This window comes from Pleurodeles waltl, chromosome 10, assembly GCF_031143425.1.
Source record: "Pleurodeles waltl isolate 20211129_DDA chromosome 10, aPleWal1.hap1.20221129, whole genome shotgun sequence".
Lineage (NCBI taxonomy): Eukaryota > Metazoa > Chordata > Amphibia > Caudata > Salamandridae > Pleurodeles > Pleurodeles waltl.
This window is the reverse complement of record NC_090449.1, coordinates 984,403,730-984,422,954: the sequence shown is the minus strand read 5'-3', so window position 1 is coordinate 984,422,954 and position 19,225 is coordinate 984,403,730. Positions and strand designations below refer to the sequence as shown.

General features: G+C 38.1%; 1 protein-coding gene across 1 annotated transcript in view; it reads right to left on the bottom strand.

Annotated features, from left to right (window-relative positions):
- Positions 1-19,225, bottom strand: part of THSD7A (thrombospondin type 1 domain containing 7A) — a 934,571-nt gene that overhangs the window by 362,414 nt on the left and 552,932 nt on the right. The gene's annotated exons all lie outside the window — the stretch shown is intronic.

Genomic DNA, 19,225 nt, shown 5'->3' with positions numbered 1-19,225 from the left:
CAAAAGTAAACGAAAATAGATGAATTTATAGAATTAAGACATATAATCTTCAATCGCTTTCTCACATATATGTAATCTTTTAGGAACATGATCAGAACTAATAATGATTGCATGAAAAAATTATTTCCCGATTTTTTCCAAGCCTCTATGAGGGAGCTGATGATTCAAGGATCCTTTTTAATACACAATCAAACATGAGTGCTACATTAATTTGTTGCAGCTGTGCTGGGTAAATCGTCATTTCAGCAGGATTAAATTATATACTAGCAAGCAAAACTACTGTCCTGTTGGAGCATCTATATGGATTATTGGACCGAGATAGAATATATGTAAAATCATCCGCACCAGGAACTATATGTAACTTTTAAAAGACAAAACAACATACAGAATTGCTACTTTTTATCTCACATTATTTATACGTGTGGTTTGCAAAATATATATAATTTGGAATAATTTAAGATTTAAGAGGCCAGTAGAGGCCAAAGTGGCAAATGGAAATTTTCACTATCTCTTTCACCACAGTGGAAATGTCCGCAAACCTAATGCATTATATTAAGAAAACTATGTAACTATCATTATTTTCCTTTGTTACCATATTATGAGATGGAGTACAGGTTAACACCATAAATTCTTCTATGATTTTTGGTCTTGCTTTACTTCTGTCTACTTACTTGGTTAGAGCTATGCTTTTGAGAACAAGCATGTGAACACTATGTATCAAAGACAACCATCCTTCCTGTAAACATAGCTGATTTCTACTTAGCTTCTCTCTTCCGTAACTAATTAACCTGCTTCATACCTTATTTAATTAGGAGTGTGCTAAATATGTTAGCTTTGGAAACATCATAAAGATGTAAATTGCACAAAAAACGAACAGCAGGCACCAAATCCATAAAAGTAGGTATTTCCATAATAATATCCTACAAAAGATGTTTGGTTGCTCGACATTTTATCTACAGGCTACGAGTTTGTGCAGGTCACACACTTTAGAATTTGATGGGTAGGCAAAGATTGCCACCTTTGCAAAACCTTCCTCCATAATTATAATTTGTACATTAATTCCCTTAATAATTTTCGTTGTTAAATTAGTTAAAATAATAGCTATGTATTTTCTCAACGTAAAGAGGTTTTGCTTAATTTCTGCACAAGCTACATGGTGAGACGATATGGTGTTATGGCAGTTACTGCCATCTTTGAAACTGGGGAAACAGGGGCCATGTGTGCTAAAGCACTTTCCCATAGACACAATGAGTTAAACACTTTGATACACCTGGCCCCAGGTCCAAGTCTCTGCATTGGCTCAGCATCCTGTGGGTCCAGAAAAATCACTTAATCGCCCCGTGCCTAATTGAATGGCACTTTGTATAATGCAACTGGTGCTTATGGAAAGTGCTGCAATACCTTTAGGTCGTGTTCACACTATATAAAACTACAAAAAGAATATACAAATGTGAAATATACACTGGTAAACTACATGTAGCACTTTAAACGCCTCTCTGTGACATTGCAACATTGTTGACGTGCTGTTGTTACACTGCTTCTAAAAAAGTCCTTCTAAATCCAGAAGACTTCAGTAACTATAGACCCATTTCTTTACTTCAGGTTTTGGGCAAAAGTCAGGAGAAACTCGCCCTCTCTCATTTGCAAACCATGTTGATAGAAATAGCAACTGATAGTTATCTAATGGATTTTGGTCGATGGGGAAGCATGCAGATTGGACCATGCTGAAGTCTGTTCTCGATGACCTGCGCATAACAGTTGATTCAGTTGGTGTCGAGGAACCACATGGTAACGTTTAACACCTTAGGCAGGTACAGGCTAGACTACTGAAACGCTGTATACACGGCAACCACAGACTCACTTGTGCATCTGCTTCCGCTTTTGCAGAATGTTGCTATTCTCTGGTATGTCTAAAGATTCTCATGCCTCACATTCACTAAACCATCTTCACTGGCTACCTATTTATTAAAACCAGGGTTATTCTTAAAGTCAATATGATTCTCCACAGAACTAGTTCAAATTGTGCATCTTCAATCAAACTATTTGCTCAATATAACAATTCCTAGTTGTTGTTGTTATTGCTAGAAACCGTATAGCTACCTACGGGGACAACATATCCTTAGTTGCAGCTGCAAAGACTTGGATCTCCCTTCCTCTGAGCTGCACAACAAAAAACAACCTCCTGTGCTTTAGTAGCCTTCTGAAAATATAGAGCCAGTACCTCTAGTAAGTATGGTCACTATTCTATCACCATGATGCTACAGCGAAGGAGTACTTTATGTATGTCATTCTGTAGACCATCGACTACTGGAGCCAGATCCTATTCTGCAGGCACACTTTTATAAAGTGATAACAGTGAAGCAAAATTTGGCAATTGAAAGAAACGTAAAATAAAAGGGTTAGGTGAGAAGGTGAAAATATGGGAGCTGTTCGACTGAAGTTAATCATGAATTATCATAAAGCTCAAGGAAACTGAAAGGCATCAGTAAAGAAAGCCAATTTTCTTTTTTCTGTTGCAGAATCACAAGTCCCATGTGCAGTCGCCTCATCAAACTCAAGTGACACCTTTCAATTTGAAATGGAAATGGCATCCAAAGCACGTGAGACATACCATCTATTCTCTATGTGTGAGAAGCGGCACATTGTGGTCAACCTTGAGGTACATTCTCAATGTATCATTAGTAATCTAATTTTTGTGATTCTAGGAAAATAAAAAAGCACTTTAGAGCAGTGGTTCCCAACCTGTGGTCTGGGGACCCCTGGGGTTCCGCGACTGCTTAGAAAATTAAATAATACTAACAGATTTGGTCCCTAGCTTTCAGAATGACTCAGTAGGGGGTCCCCAGATTCCAATAATGATTCAGTGGGGGTGCCCGGGTTTCAGTAATGATAAAGTGGGGGTCCACAGAAGTGGAAAGGTTGGGAACCACGGTTTTAGAGAATCCGATTTCCTGGAAAAATCCATTTAAAGGGGCAATAAATTCTAAGATGACCCCACACTTACTAGATTTAGGTTTGCACTGAACTTTTAACTTAAAGTGAAAATGTGATCCAGTGAATATGTTACTCACTTTGGACTCCGGAGGGCTCGGTTCTCATCCAAGCTGTGGCGCTTCACTAACATTTGTAGAATTCTGGGCAAACCACTTAAACCCTAGTGACTGCATGTATAAACGTGAGAAGTTCATAAAATTAATTTCATAATACAAATATGGGAACCCTTTTGTGACGTATTTAATCTCTAATGTTCTCCCAGTTCAAAAAGTTTGTCAGTGATCCACTCCTCCCAACCCAGGTCTGTGCTAGAAACCAATGCATCATATCATGGCGGAAATGACATAATCATCAGCAACTTTGAATACATCAAATGTGTCATCTGGAGTGACAAGTGAAAGGCTTTTATGATTTCACAAAAGCAGGAGACTGGCTTGTCTAACTGAGCATACGCATGAACTGGTAGGTGTGAAAAATCAGGAACTTGCTTCAGTAATTTCAGTACTGCAAGAGCCGCAACAGAGCCCAGAAACCCCGAGCAGTAATTGCATCTTCCTGTTTTTGCTGCTCTGTCTACAGTTTGTACATTAGCTTGTAGATTTTCCAAGTCAATGGAAGCTCTGCAGAGTGCTAATTTCGGAAAAACCAATAGGGCTGATTTATCAAAGACTTTGCACCACCATCCAAGTCACACAAAGTAATGCAAAGCAGCACAAAGCCTGGAAACGATATTTATTTTCCAGTGCAAATGAATTTGTGCTGGAAAAGTGCCCTTTATTTCTTCTAACAGTTAGCATATTGTTCAAGTGCTACATTGAACAGCAAACATCAGATGTGGGAAATCATGGGAATAACCAGAACACTAAAATGGAAAACGTCGGGAACAACGACTACATTGACAACGCAAGCTAAGCACGCTTGCGTGAACAACGACTTTCTTTTTCTCTGCCTTAACCACACATGTGCTGAACAACGCATATGTGTGGTTAAGGCAGAGAAAAAGAGAGTTCATTGGGAGAGGATACGGTCAGGTAAGTGGGGGTAATTTTGTTTTCAGGATGGGGGGTGGGGTAATTTGTTTTTTAGGGGCGGAGGTGGAGGAGTGGGGGTAGTTTTGTTTTTAGGGTGGGGAAGGTGTAGTTCGGTTTTTAGGGGTGGGGTGGGAGAGTTGGGGTGCTTTTTTTTTTAGAGTTGAGTTCGGGGTAATTTTGTTTTTAGGGATAGGGTGATGGGGTGGGGTAGTTTTATTTTTGGGCACAGGGTTGGTTGTTTTTGGTGGGGTGGGGGTCGACGAAGGCTTTAGAGCTCAGGGTGGGTGGGGGGTATTGGGGTAATTGTTTTAGGAGGTGGGTAGGGGGGTTGAAGTAGTTTGGTTTTTAGGGTGGGGGTGGGGGCGGAGTACTTTTTGTATTTAGGGGTGGGGTTGCGGGTCGGGGTAGTTTTATTTTTAGAGGTGGAGGGTCGGGTAATTTTGTTTGTAGGGGTGGGGATGTTTTATTTTTGGGGGTCGGGTCTGGGAAGGTTTTAGGGCTCATGATGGGTGAGGGTTGGGGTAATTATGTTTTTAGGGTCTTTGGGGGCGGTGGCATGCTAGAACCACGCATGCCGTTCCCACACATGCTTTACTAGGAATGCTTTTACAATAAAAAATTGTGGTAAAGGAATGTGTGGTAAAGGCATTTGTGGTAACAACGCGGTTGTTGTTCTGACCGCGTTGTTCAGGCATGCGTGGTTGTTCCATCATACAATCCATTAAAATACCCCCCACTTTGAACCAAAGCTATGATGGCACCAAGTAAGCTAAGCAAGTGAAACCTGACCCTCACTGCTTCCTTATTTCTTCCATCCTAGCACCTCTTTCACCAAACCATCCATCCATTGGCCATTCATTCACACATCCATCATTTATGCATGCATCCAATCATCCATAGATTCAATCTATCAGTAAATCCGTGCAGCCAACATCCAGATTTTCATTTATTCTGCAATCCTTTCACTGCCCATCCACATGTTAATTCACCTGTTTTTCTCCCTTTCATCCATTCACTCACCCATTCATCCTGCCAACATTTATTTCTACCTTTCTTTCACGCATCCTTACTTTCACTTTACCTTCCTTTCAAACTTTCATCCTTCTCTCCCTTTTCTGTCAACCTACCGTTCTTATAGTGTTAAATATGACATTTGCCTGCCCAGTTGCAAACAGTAGAGGCCCATAAGGATCCCCGCCGTCACTGTTGATGCTAAGGAGGGGTTCACAGCATCCCTTTGTGAAATGTTTTGAAATGAACGGTAATTAACAGCATTAAACATTTGCTAGATTTGGTAGCAATGTATTTTAATAAATGTACCCCAGTGCATGTTCCCCTTCTGTGTCACCTGACTAAGCAGGATTGAGTGGGTTCAAGAGTGAGTGAATGATGTAGCAACTGAATACTTTATAAATGAGTGAATAAAACATGAGTGGCTAGCTCAGCGACTAGGTGACTGAGAGCTGAAATGCGTCTAGTGCATGAACAATTGGATGGAGCACTGGTTCCCTAAACAGCCTGACAGTGCTGTTGGCTGTTTTACTGCTGTTACATGACTGACTGGGTCTATGTCTGAAAAGATACTGAATTCGATATGTGGAGTCAGATCGGATAATTGATAACTACGCCTGTGTGAATTAAATCTGGGATATTTACAATACGTGTGATATCTGTTCTCTACATGATGGTTAGAAGATACTAGATTTAATAACACATTTTTGGATCTCATATACTGCCAAAGGGAAAATAATTATTTTTGAAACCTAATGAGTCATAGGCGATATTTTCAGGTTCTATTAAGGTGCTGACTTTGAGAAGAATAAAGGAGTTAATTATCGTAAAAGAGTACCTTAGCTTTAATTAAGCAATCGGAACACAACATGCGGGGGCGAGAAGGTAGGAGGGAAAGTATCAGTAGAAAAGCTTGTGAGAAAAGGAACAGTCTTCTTTCTGCTAGTATTTTATGACTGAGGAATATTTTAACCGCTAATTATGAAGAGATGAAAACGAATTATATTACTAATTTATCTAGATTGAATAATGAATGCTGTTGTACTGCGGCAGAGAGTACACTTCTTGTGGTGCAATGGGAATGAGAAAAAATTGAACTGTAGTACACTTACATTCCTTAAGTGAGAAGCAACCACCAAAATAGCTGTAAATGCAGTAGAAAGCAAAAGTAACGCTGATTGTGATTTTATTCTAAATGATTACTTTATAGCGTGACCACTTTTTAATAGCCATCCAAGAAGAATAGAATGCACACTCCAAGTGTCCTAGGTTTGCTACAATAATGTGCGCAGAAGTGGCATACCCCTCAGCCCCTGATGGAATCAAAATAAATGGCATCATAGTCCCTTTTGAGTACAATTGAGGACATGGCCTTCTTCTTTAATAACACAAAAGGATGATGGACGGAGTGATGAAACCTTTCAAACACTCACCCACAGTCAAACATCTGGGTTTAATCCATCTTTCTTTTGCTCACCATGCCACCCCAGTTTGGACCCAGCCATATGCAAATGAGTCTTGACCCTGTTCCCCTTGGGAACTGCCAAGCCAGGTCCTCCCTGGATCAGAAACAGGCATCCTAGGACCGGTTTCAGGGTATCACCCTTCATCAGCTAGGCTAGCTTGAATCCAGTGGCACAGTGAGCAAGGGACACATGTCTGGGCATACCCTTCCTACTTAGGGCAACTTTAGCAACACAAAAGGATGATGGACGGAGTGATGAAACTTTTCAAACACTCACCCGCAGTCACACATCTGGGTTTAATCCATCGTTGTTTTGTGCCATATGCACTCATTTGTGGGCTTGCCCTTCAAAAATACTCTGATGATGTTGGTAAATGGTTTACGTTTGTCCCTCTTTGGGGAGGTTTTGTTATCACCTTGGCTACTGCCCCTGTTACATGGCTAATTGTACTTTTGCCAATAAGTTTGAATGTGAGTGAACTTATTTTACCTTTTGTGTCTCTCCTTATCGCTGATGTTCATGGTGGCCATGGTGCTGTGAATCGGCTCACTTATGTGACACTGTTGTACTTTCGATTTTCAAGTTATGTGACAAGAAAAGTCCGGTTAGGAGTTTACAATGCTAATAGTTCCAAGTCGAGCATTTGCGAGACCCATTGCATTGCAAATGCTTGTTTAACCTAGCTAGTAAACGACAGCCATGTGCTTTATGCCCAACCTTTCACAGGTGTTAAACTGAGTGCACACCTTCTCTGTCTTCAACCTTGTTTGACCTATGCATAACTACCTAATACAGGATCTTTCTAAAATCCATTGCTTGTGCAACAATTATCGTGTATAGTGGTCAGAGTGCATGCAAAAACACTATGGGAGCTGTGATCCTGAGTTCCATGGGTGCAGCATCAGCGAGTGCTGGGGGATGGTCATAGACCATTGCTAAAAATACCAAAATATGAAGTACTTTGTTGGCCTTTCAGCTACAGGTAACTGCATATAAAATACAATGCACACACTTTAAATGAAAAAAATCTTAGATTATCTGTGAGGAAATGCATTTTTCGGGTAGGAAAGCTTGGTTTGTTAATGTGATTACCTCAGATGTATGTAGGTGTAACCAGACAGACACTGATTAGAATCCTGATCAGTACACTAAAAAAATAGCAACCTGTATTTATGTGACAGAAAGCACCATAAATATATGTCATTAGTTTAAAATATATATGTTACATCCAGGATAAGGGTGCACACATCATAAATAAGTTGTCTCAAATGTGAAAAAAGGACGTTTAAATGTTTACAGTGCTTTCAAAAGTTATGGTTTAGTAATACGCTGCTTGCACCTTGTGAAAACCCTTTGCATAGGTTTCCATCAAAAGTCAAAATTCCATTTACTATCAATTAAAGCCTGTACTGGCTCCCAGGTAGCCTTTAGATTTTCTGATTAGCCAACTGCACGCACTTACCTTTCTTTCAGGTATCATGCACATTGGGGAAAAGACGTGATGCTTCGTCGTCTGCCTCTCCCTTTTCTCACTTGCCAGAGTAGATATTTATTTTCCCCTTTCTACCCACAGAAACCTAGCTATTCGGTAACTGTTGTTTTTTTTTAATAACAAAGTATGAGAACTGTTTTGCTCAAATTAATAAAGCTTTTGAATGTGGTTTCCCTATTCCTTTACCACTTTAACACCTGGTGGTGTGCAGAAAAAATGCAGATAAGGTAGGTTTTTATTAGAATGGAAAATCCATAAACTTGTACAGAAAGTTAGACAAAAACTTTTTTTAAATGAAAAATTCTATTTGGGTACTGAAAGAGAGAAATAAAATAAGTGTCTCAGAGCCATATGCAGGATTGATAAAAATGGGCTGGAAACAATTTTACAGGTGAAAATGCTTTATTAATGCTGTAGCACTTAATGCATGTAAACCACAAATTGACACAATTGAAGTTACTATCAAGCAAGGAAGCACAGTGAACTTAAATATTCCTTACTTGAATATTATAACCCTTGAGAACCTGAACATGGGTTCTGCTAACTTCATTACAAACAATTGGGAGCAAATTGCAATGGATATATGATGATTCCTCTTGGTATTTATGTATAGAAAATAAAGACACGAGGGGAGCAAACATAAATTGAAGAAATGCAAAAATAGGAAATCAAAACAGTCTCCCAAAATATGTGGACTTGATGTAATGAACAGGATCAATATCCCCATACTGTTCTATATTTACTTTCTCTCTCTACCCCAACTAATCAATTTGTATCAGCTGAAATTATAAAGGCCCACAATTTTACCTACATTTGGAAAAGATAGATCACCCAAAACCGAAAGATACCAAGTGCTGTGGCCCCTTCTACTCTTGGATAGGTGGAGTGTCCCTTGGGTTAATGACTCCTTAATACTAATTCTGATGACCAGAGGGATGTACAACAGCCTTTTGAATAGCCCTAACGACTGAGAATAGCCCTCCGCCCAACATCAAAAGACAAATAATGTGTACATTCTTCTGAAACTCGCCATGTTCCATTAGGCTAATATACCTAAGGGAAAATATCTCCATGGCCGAGGACTTCATTTCCTTCAAAAACGTCTTCAAGTGGATCTAACCAGATCACTAATAATGGGATCTTGGACACCTGCAGTTTGAAAATAAAGGCCTTGTGAACACAAATGACATACAGTCTGCAAAGGTTGCAAGCCAAAACTTGAAAAGGCAGAAGCATCTTAAGGGTTGAACTACATGTACCTCAGTGTCCCACAGCCACTCACAATAGTGACCAGTACAATATTCACTGAAGTAGCCTGAAGTTGACAAACTCTGGCCATGTCTCAATCTCCCAAATAATTACATATAATGGATAAAATGGGTAGAACTAGGAGCTCTACTCAAAAACAACATTTGGAGTATATGAAGTAGTACTCCTGTAGTAGTCTTTACTCATTCTTACATGCCTTTGTGAACTGGCCCAAAACAAAAATATTTAAATAGAAAGAAAATTGGAATATATTGAAAGAATAGTCATATAAAGTTTGTATTAATACGAAACACAGTACCTTCTCTGCACTTTTAGTAACAGGGAGTTTGACATTTCAGGGTTGATTCACAAAGGCATGTGAGAGTACATAAAAGAGTACTCCTGTAGTACTACTTCCCACACTCTGAAATGCATTTGAAAATATGCTCCAATCTTTTTCAATCTTTTATGCCTCGTAAAGCTAACAACAGAAAACTAATGCAGTCTATTGTGAGTTCTTTTCACTGCAGGGCATGTGTTTTAAGAGGATCACCTGACCCAGCATATCAATATTAGTATTTTGTCAATAAACTATTCTACATTTAACTGGAGGCAATGAAATGAAACCATAAAGAGAAAGCAACAATTTATAATTCATCTTTTATGATTTTGAATTTTATTAGGTTTCCTCATTCACATTATTCTAATACTGATTTTATAAACATTTTGACCTTTCCTTCAGTGCACTGCCTGCATTGTCATACCTTGTCAGAACTTGTACACTATCCTTTTTCAAAACCCATGATTGAAAGAGAGGAAAAATAAAACCACCACATGATAGCCACAGGGTTATTCCTAACAAAATAGTTTCCCTTCTATTGGACCATTCACTAGTATGTCAGCAACAAGTTTGATCTTTAAAAACAGGTAAGACAACTCAGATGGCGCATTCAAGTCACCCTGAAAATTGTATTTGCTGTGATAATTCACAATAATTTATATGATCTTGTTCCTGTTGTCTAGTAATTGCACACCAATATTCCAACTGCATGAACAATGTTTGTAACTCCAGTCAATGACACTTCCGGAGAACTTCAGGAGTAATTATTTTTCTACTTTCACTTGCTTTTGTAACTTGTTTTTTTTACTTTGAATTTAGACAATAACTTTTGCACTTTCTATATAAAGAGTGTGTGATGACCACCGTACGCAACATCTTTCCTGTTGTATTACTTTTTTCTTCCTGGTAATCAAGCACAAATGTAAATCATGCATTTTTGGGCGGACATTTCTCTCTATAACTACATTGGAACTAGTTCTATCTTTAATGCTCAAGTGATGTGGAGATTTTTAAAATAGATGCACTGTAAATTAGGTAAACAAATACATTCTAGGGGTGCCTTGATTAAATTAGCACTTTCGTAGCAACTTTTGGAAATCATATTTAATTCATGTAAATGAGCTCTAGAGGATGTATTCAAGAGGCAATAACTGTGGTGGGACATTATCACACTGACTTCAATTCACAAATATTTTTCTGTGAATAGTTGTGACATTAGTGGTAACTAATTAATCAGTGCAAAGGGCGAAATGTAACTTGTACCTTAGGCAATCCCTCTGAGCAAGAAGGCCACGTTTGCAGCTGGCATTTTCCCTTCACCCTGCTCATGGTAAGGCAGTTGCCATACGTCTCTCCATTGAAGTCATATGGGTCAGGTGAGGAATAATCCTTACTTGGATGGAAATTCAATGGTAGCGTTAGTGATTCAATTCCCTGTTTTTGTTCTTGTGTGTTAGTGCTCTTTCACAGAGACCAGGTGTCTCTGATAAACTGTTTACACAACACATGTCTGTGAGTAATCTTGGTCCTAGTAACTCCTCTGTTCACGATTAAGAAGTGGTTGTCATCCTTCCACATCCATGGCATCCAGGCTTCTGTTGTAGCATAATTAAGGTTTATGTCTAGCGTAGACAGTCTGGTTACCTGCTGGGTTCATTTTGTCACTGGTGACTGTTTCTTGGAGAAAGTCCATGACTTCAGAGGACGCTCCATGCCTATGTGTATTTTCCATTTAAAAGGAAGAACTGATATACTGAGTGGACAGTAATCTGTTCAGTCGAGTTAATTGGGCTTGTATACACTGCTTCTTTGGCAAGAGGCACTCAAGAAACCTTTTTCCAGAAATGGACACGGTCACTGGAGACCAGTATGTTAACATAAACCCACAAAACATGTGCATTACCACCCTATTTGTAACTTCCTATAGTTAAGCAAGATTGTGAAAGATAAGGTCACACAACAACTCGTAAACCAACATATAGACTTACCAAGCAGTCCACTTTCAATAATATAGTTTCAGATTCTCCAGGGGCACAGAATTATAACTGGAAGATATCGGAAAAGAGCTCCTTATGTCTCTCAACTGAAGCTACCGATAAACTCAAACACCACTTTCGTGGCACAGTGAACCATGATATTCTCGTAAACCTTTTGAAGAAGACTGTGGAAGTGGCAAGAGCACCATGGAAAGTGATCAAACCAATTATCTCTTACTGAGGTGTGCTCATAAATTAGAATTTCACTGTGGGTTTGCCCCAGATCTACATGTCCATCATGCTCTTCAACATTGTGACCTGCGGTGCAAAAAACATTACAAGAATTGTGCTACCATTTGTATGCCAATGACACATAAAACCATATTAGACATTGAAGCATTGAAGTATTTGAACATGAATTCAAAACCTCTAAGGCATTTTTTCTTCATAAAAATATAACTCTTCCTTTACTTGGCTGAGACCAAAACCTAGATGCTAATGACGGGAAAACAGTGGAACAGGTCTTTAATTTTGGTGATCAGCATGAACTAGGAACATCATCAACAAAGCCAAAAATTGGAAAATCTTTGTTTTGGCTTGACACAAACCACTCCTTCATCCACTATATCTGGCGATTATAAAATCATTTCAACCACCAATGCAAATGTTTCTCCCCTACTACAAATGAATTGTAGAATGTAGATCATCTGTGCACTCTTACTATGATGTTATCATTGCTGAAATACTACTCATCACATGCATGAGTGCCTCAATTCAGAAGTCCCAAGGGATTTAAGACCAGACTTCCAGACTGTGCTTGAGTAGGTGAGGACACCACACTATCACTAGTCTAACCATACTCCACTAAAGGAATAGAGAGACAAAAGTGTAAATTCCTGTGCACTTTAAATCAACATTCCAAGGGAATAGTTCCTGCTCTTGAGGACTCTGCTCTAAAAATACACATGAATCTCCCCATCTGATGAGCTATTTCCAGCTTTATTATCCAGTCCCAATTCAAAATGAGGTACAGAGGCAAAGCCATCATGGTATGGGTCCAAATGTGATGGTATCAGAACACCCTCAAGGTACTTTGCCAAAATATTGTTTACAAAATAGTGTGAGACAGAAATATCATGTCAAAAACATCATGATGACATAAATATAATGGAACAGAACATGTTGTATTTCAAAATAAATGTACATAATATAATTTCATTTTTTTAATTATTTGGTTTATTTTTGTGTTATAAGTTGACATTATTTTTATTGATAAGTATGTTTATTTCTTTTAGAGTAGTTCCTTTTTATTTGGCAATATGTTTTGAGTGTGGGATGTTTTTCAATACTTTTTCTTTAATTGATGATGACTTTTTGCTTTCAGTTTTAATTTGTTAATTAGATACTTGATTGAGTAATCGTCATTTATTGTATTAATAGATCATTTTAACACTATAGTAATAAATGGTTTTGTTTGCTAATTGGCTAATTAGATGATCGTGTGTAATGTTTTTTCTGTTATTAGCTTTCCCTGTTTGTGTGGTTGTTAGATGTTTAAGGGAAGTAATTTAAATCTACTTTCTATTTTTTCATTGTATGTATAATTTTACATGGTACATTTTTCATTTTTAGTTTTAATCATTTACTTAAATTATATAATGTTATAAAACTATTTGTTCATAGAAATATATTTTATGTTTAATAGATTCATTCCCATAGTTTATTTTGTGGTCATTTAAGATAGATAAAATTAAATCTGAGCATTCTAAAGTTTAAAAGTTTTCCTACTGTGGGAGTGAAAATAGTAAATCTCATGCCATCAAATTCTAGCACTTTCTCTACAGTTGCTTACGTTGGAGTAGGAATAGTAACTCAGAGCACCCCGAAATCCAACATACTCTATACTGTTGCTGAGGTTAGAAGGGGAATAATAAATATGACCCTTCCAAAATTCAACACTTTTCTTACTGTTTGTTACATTGAAGTGAGAATATCAAATCTAACCCCTCTTAATTCCAGCAGTTTCCCTACTGTTGCTTCTATTGGAGTGTGAATGGTAAATCTGATCCCCCAAGAGTCCAAAACCTTCTCTAGTATTGTTCAGGTTGGAGTGAGAATAGTAATATGAGGCCTCCAGGGTCCAACACATTACTTCCTGTTGTTTACTTCTGAGTGGGAATAGTGAACCTAACATCTCCAAAGTTCAACATAGGCCATACTCTTGCTTGCGCTGAGTGGGAATTGTAAGTATTACTTCACCAAAGCCTAGCACTTTCTCTACTGATGCCCAGGTTGCAGTGGGAATGGTAAATGCAACGCCTCCAGAGTCCAACACTTTACCTTTTGTTGCTTTTGTCAAAGTGGACCAACACCTCCCATACTGTTGCTTATTTCAGAATTGGAAGAGTAAATCGCACTCCTCCAAAGTCCAGCATTTCCCTTCTGTTGCTCAGATTGGAATGGGAATAGTCGATCTGACCTCTCAGTCTAACACTTTCCATATGGCTGTTTGTTTTAAAGTTGGAACAGTAAATGGAACTCCTGTTGCTCAGGTTGGAGTAGAAATAATGAATTTTACCCCTAAAATTCTAATTTTGTAATCTTTTTTTTTTTTATTGTTTTAAGATTTTTTTGTTTTAATTTTTGAAGTTAAATGCAAATGATTTGTTATTATAAATTGTGTGTGTGGTTTATAACCAATTTATTTTTTATGTTGTTATTGTACATGTTTAAATTACTTACTAGCAAGTGTACAAATATAAATAAGCTTTATTTGTTTTTTTTACTATTTATGTGTGTATGAAATTGTTAATTTTGAGAATATGAGGTTAATTATTTTTGCAATATTTTACAGTCTATACTTTTGCTTTATAATTGTAAGATACATTTTTTTAAATAGTTTTTTAAATATTATAATTATATTATTTATACAATATTTTTAAAGGCCATATATTCTTTTGAGTTAATATAATGTATGATAGTTTAAATACAAAACACCCCTTTTTCATCAATATTGTGGTCCTCTATATTTTTATTGTCGACATTTTTGACTTCACAAAGGAGTATGTAAAGTCATCTGTAAATTCGGTCTATTTTTGAGAATATTTTTGATGCTGTTATTTTTTATGAAGTTATTTCGACATACAACCCACTCTTAATGGAGGCTTGTGCAATAAAAAAATTGGGATAGCAAAACGAATATCACACATCTTTTGACAATTGACGGTGTTGTTTTATTCACTACTATCTAATACTTAGACCATTAATAGCCTCATGTTTGCTGTGGCAGAATTAGGATTAGAACAAGAAGTGGAAACAACAGAATGTAAACAGACATCTTATCGACGAAGACCAGTACCTTCTTTCTGTACTGGACACTGCCTTCACTATCCTAAAGTTAGAAAGAGCAACGGTGGTGCCGCCAATAATAGCAAAATGCAAAAAAAGAGCAGAATGTGATACCCCTGTCTAACCATATCTGATTTTCATGACAATATCTAAGGATGTTGACCAGCCTCTCTGTGAGGCTTTGAAGCTTCTTCAGTGAGGCCTGATAACAACCAAACGAACATCATAGGGAACCCCATCTTAGAAGAAAGTGTTTCCAAGCACCCATGCACCAGATCATATAAGGCCTCCTAGAACTAACAAGAAACTGGGGTTTAACCATATTTATTCGCTCATTTAACAGTTGTCTGTAGCACAGCTGCATAAGTGGTATTTGTGAGCATTCCATGGAACCAGAACAAACACATCACCAATAATAAACATATAACATAACATTCTGGCAAAAGATAGGATTGGAGTAGGTCTGGATACTGTAGAAGGGTTTGTCTGTCTATTTGAACATGTCGAAAACACATTTATCATAGTGTTTCACAAGATAAGAGAGAGAGCTAACTTCACAACCATGAAGGACAAATCAGAGGATGTATGTATGTATGTATGTAGCATTTTTGTATTGGGAACCAAGCCAATATGCAGTCAAACAGGGTCAAATCATGCATTTTAGCAGTTTTGCATTGAGTAAACGTGGCCGAGGACATAAGAGTGCTTTGAGTACATGAGAACCAGACATTACACATTTTTGAAAGCATGTGGCCATTAAGTGCCTTGCCCAGAATGACAAGATGGAAAGCCGAGGACGAGATTCAAACCTTATTCCCCAGTTCCAAAGTCAATCCCTATAGCCTCTGGGTTCTTATGTGGTATTAGCTGTTTCCTACAAATTGGAGGGTGGGTTTGGTTCTCAACTATGAGGGAGGTTAATTGCATAACTCTGTTCCTGGAAGAGTGACAGATGGCTTTATTATATGAGAAGTCATGAATTTAGGGGTTTCAAGATATAGTGAGTGAGTGGTCCCCAACTTAAATACTATCTCACTATTCAGTGCTTGAATGTGGCTACAGGGTAATACACTTGTAAATTACAAGACGTGTATATAAATGCATACATAAACTATATTTGTTTACAACTAATGCGGGTCAATCCTCAAATCTGTTTTCCAACCAAAAATGTTACTTACACCTTACAAAGGGCCTCATTTACAAGATTTTGACACAGGGTAGCACAGCAAGCTACTTTGCTGTGCTGCCCTGCATCAAAATGAGAGGGCAGGAATGTGCCATCTTAATGAAGTACATCCCATTCCTGTCCCTTCTTCTTGTGCCCTAATTGGTACCTAGCACCAATGCAGGCACCCTTGCACCATGGTGCAAGGATGTCTGTGTTGTTGGCACAATTGTTTTTGTGCAGGAAGGGACGCCTTACTGCACAAAAACAATCAATGGAGGTGCTTTCTGCTTTTTATGTGTGCTGCAGAATGCAGAACACATACATAGAAAGAGGAGAAGAAGAGGAGAAATAAAGATATTTCTCCTCGTTACTCATCCGTTGGGGAGGTGTACAGTTTTGATGCATTCACAGGTTTACTGATCCTTTCAAATCTGGGAATGTGCCAAAACCCATAGGTGTTGCATGGGAAAATGCACTGCCATTTCCATGGAGCACCTCCTTGACATACAGTAAGGCAACTCAGCGCTGTTTGCTGCCTTGCCTCACTCCACATCTATGAGTCCAAGCAAAGCTACCCAGGGTGGATTTGCATCACCTCATTGATATGATTGAGAGGCCTGTGCCACCGGAGCCTCATAAAAAGTGATGCTCCAGTAGGACAGACCTCTTAAAAATGAGTCCTAAAGTTTCTAATCTCTCCAATACACAAGTAACAAAAGTAGTGATGTACGTGTAAGTAATGCACCTAAATTATGTGTATGTGCACATATATTCTAACTGGGTTTGCAAAAATGACTGGAAGGGCCAAGAAATTAGAATGTGAATTTGATTATAACCTATTAAATGGATACGTCTTCAACACTTACAATTTATCATGTGTTTCCTATATTTATCAAAGCAATAGCCACATTTACCTGCAATGGCAAACTGTGGCGACATGAAGAATTCAGCTCAATTTTTCTAGATGCATACATTACAGAAGTTAAGTATGATAAACTTACATTTATCTCGAGAAAGCGTTTAAGTATAAAAATATTGAAGTCCTTCAAACTTTACTGCACATACACATTCTCAAAATTATGTACACATGTGGCTAGGAAAATGGGCACACATCGCTATTGTACAGGAATATATTTCTTATATTATTGTATATAAGTTGCTCATCCGGCATAGTGCTCACTGTTGCCAGCTAGTTATAACTAGCAGGCCATATACTGATTTTTAGGTCGAGCATAGCAGCACGCAAGCGCTGCTTTTCTGACATGTTGGTATGTATTTGGGCATTTAACCACACCCACCGCACGCCCATCACTATCACTCATTCATGGGCTTGACTTTCTAAAATCCTTTGTTATCATTGGTAAATGCTTTACATTTGTCCCTCCTTGGGGTGGTTTTGTTACCGTCTTGACCATCAACCTTGTAACATGCATGATTGCACTTTTGCTGATAACTTTGACTGCGAGCGAACTTCTTTTTCCTTTTGTGTCTCTCCTTCGCCACACGCTCATGATGGCTGTGGCACTTTGAATCGGCTCGCTTATGTCAACTGTTTTATCTTTTATTTACAGTTTTTGTGGCAAGAAAAGTACAGTTAGGTATTTACAACGCTAATAGCTCTAACTCGAGCAAACACGAGACCCATTGCATTGTAAATGCTTGCTTGTTCTTGGGATAACAATCACCCTGTGGTGGCTGCAAATGCCTTGTGTCATGTGTTCATGTAAAAGTACTGGCGAGTTTCATTATTGTACAATTGCTAGAGCTGGCAACGAGGACCGTCTGTCAGCCAACACTGCTGGAGAGCAGAGTATGTGGTTAACGCTTCAATGTTATAGTCCCAGCAGGGCTAATTCAGCCTTTCTTCTCTCCAAGGTCGATAAGTTCAGTATTATTAAAAGGCTAATAAAACTCTAGTTACTAACATTGCAACAAAGCAGCAAAAAAATTATACCAAGCGAAACATAAAATCACATTTTTATCATAAATTTAAGGCATAAATAATGTATAACAGTAAACACAAGTGAATGCATGTAGAAAAATCTGAAAAGTTAAACCACATATTTGCCAAGCCCTTCTTATGCATGATGTAGTTTAACTCCATCCTGTTCACAATCAACATCATCGTTTTTTACATTAATGAACATGGAAATGTATGGAGGACAAGAGACACCCTGGAGCGGTTTAATTTGTCTTGTTTCTTCACATAAAACTCATAGATAAATGAATAAGTTAGTTAAATATTTACTGAGAACAATTTTTGATTCTAGCAGCATTTAGCAATTAGATTTGAATTCAATAAACGAAAGACCACCAGGCACGTTACTTGCAAAACGAACTTAAAATTGCAAACATAAAACCTTTCTGCTCCCAAACACGTGGCCACAGCTTTGTCAAAACAAGATGCAGACAGTTTCCATTTTATTATTATGTCCAAAATGGAAATTAAAACTCCACTACAAAACATAGTTCGCAGAAAATCAGAGTTTGGGTTTTTATGCAGTTAACTTTACCAAACGTGCCAGCATGATGTTTTTTTTTTTAGATCATGCTATCCAGTGAAAAATAATTGCTAGGAGAGGTTTTATTGTACACTGCACTATTTCCTTATAAATTTGTGCTTGAATATTTCCTTAACTGTATAATATGATTGACTAGAGATAATGACACAGTAGTGTAGCATTTACAAGTTGAATATTGTCAACAGCAAGGAAAAAACTGGGTGGCGCAGATTATTATCCTAGTCTCTCCATAGCTAAGCATGTATGCTACTAGATCTCTCACAACGCATGACTGTGATTTCAAATACCCTTCATGATAAAAATAACCATGTTCCTTCCACAAAACACGTCCATTGATTTGCGTGGTGCGTGCTTCACTGTGGCGCAAAGTGCTATATTTGGACAATTCAGGTGGGTCATATGTAAACGTAGGCCACTTTAGAGATCCTTCACATCGGATACATGTTCTGCAACGGCATCCCTAATAAAACTAGCTATACGTTGTGTTTAACAGTTTACGACTCCACTCTGTGGTTCTTGCCCCTCATTCTGAAGCTGGGGCTTCTTCGGCACTTGTGGTAGGTGGTCACACCATGTTATCAATGTATGTACCAGGTCTGCAAAGCATGTCATTGTGTACTATCACATTA